The sequence below is a fragment of the Mus caroli genome, chromosome 15 (genome assembly GCF_900094665.2).
Source record: "Mus caroli chromosome 15, CAROLI_EIJ_v1.1, whole genome shotgun sequence".
NCBI lineage: Eukaryota > Metazoa > Chordata > Mammalia > Rodentia > Muridae > Mus > Mus caroli.
The window spans coordinates 92,256,932-92,258,002 of record NC_034584.1 but is presented as its reverse complement, the minus strand read 5'-3'; the positions used below and the strand labels follow the sequence as shown (position 1 = coordinate 92,258,002).

Sequence of the window (1,071 nt, the reverse complement as noted above, 5' to 3'; positions counted from 1 at the left end):
CACTTTGTAGACCAGGCTGGCCTCGAACTCAGAAATCCGCCTGCCTCTGCCTCCCGAGTGCTGGGATTAAAGGCGTGCGCCACCACGCCCGGCTATGAGCTTTTTTTAAAGGTGAAGTTTTGTTGTGGAAATTTTTTTTCATGATAAAGGGCCATACTTAAATATCAGTCTGAAAAATGAACCAAATGCCTAGAAGTAGCAAGATTTTAGCCAAAGGCTGAGAAACATATGGTCATTGTCAGAGTTCATACTTTTATTTCTTCAAGTCAGGAGTTCAAGGTCTTAAAAAGTATTTCAGACTAGAGTTCATCCCTTTTTCTGTGATACTAATGCTGCTGACTCAGTTCCATGGGTGCTCTGGTCCTTCCTCCTGTGTGTGTGTGTGCGCACTTCTTCTATTTTTGCTCATGCTTCCTTAGTGTGTGTGTGTGTGTGTGTGTGTGTATTTGTGTTGGCTTTAGGTGTTGAATCTAGGACCTCAGAAAGTGCTAGGCAAAAATTCTATTGCAAAGCCTTTTCCCCAAGCTGTATTGGTTGTGCAAGCTGTATTGGTTGCTTTAATCCTAGCACTTAGGAAGCAGAGGCAGGTGGGTCTCCTTGAGGGTCAAACTGGTCTATATAGTAAGTCTGAGAGCAGCCAGGGCTACATACTGACAGCCTGTGTCTTAAAAAAAGAAAGACACACCCATAGTTTGGTTTTTGTAAAAAAAAAGATGACTCCTGATTTTCTTCATTTATTTAAAAAAAAAAGATTATATATTTAATTAAATATGTATATACGTGTCTGTGAGTGTAGGTGTCTATAGAGGCGGAGATCTTGGATCCCCTGAAGCTGGAGGTAGAAGTGGTAGTGAGCTGGGTTGAAGAGCACTATGGTTCTTAACTACTGGGCCATCTCTCCAGTTCTGCTTTGAGAAGTCAGTGATCGGAGATGTTGAGAATTCAAACACCCATAATTGAGGAAAAGTTACAGATTTCTTTCTTTTCTTTTCTTTCTTTTTTTTTTTTTTTTTTTTTTTTGGTTTTTCGAGACAGGGTTTCTCTGTGTAGCCCTGGCTGTCCTGGAACTCA

The 1,071-nt window shown here is 40.9% G+C and overlaps 1 protein-coding gene across 1 annotated transcript in view; it reads left to right on the top strand.

Annotated features, from left to right (window-relative positions):
• Ccnt1 (cyclin T1) overlaps window positions 1-1,071 on the top strand; it is a 28,856-nt gene that overhangs the window by 8,904 nt on the left and 18,881 nt on the right. The gene's annotated exons all lie outside the window — the stretch shown is intronic.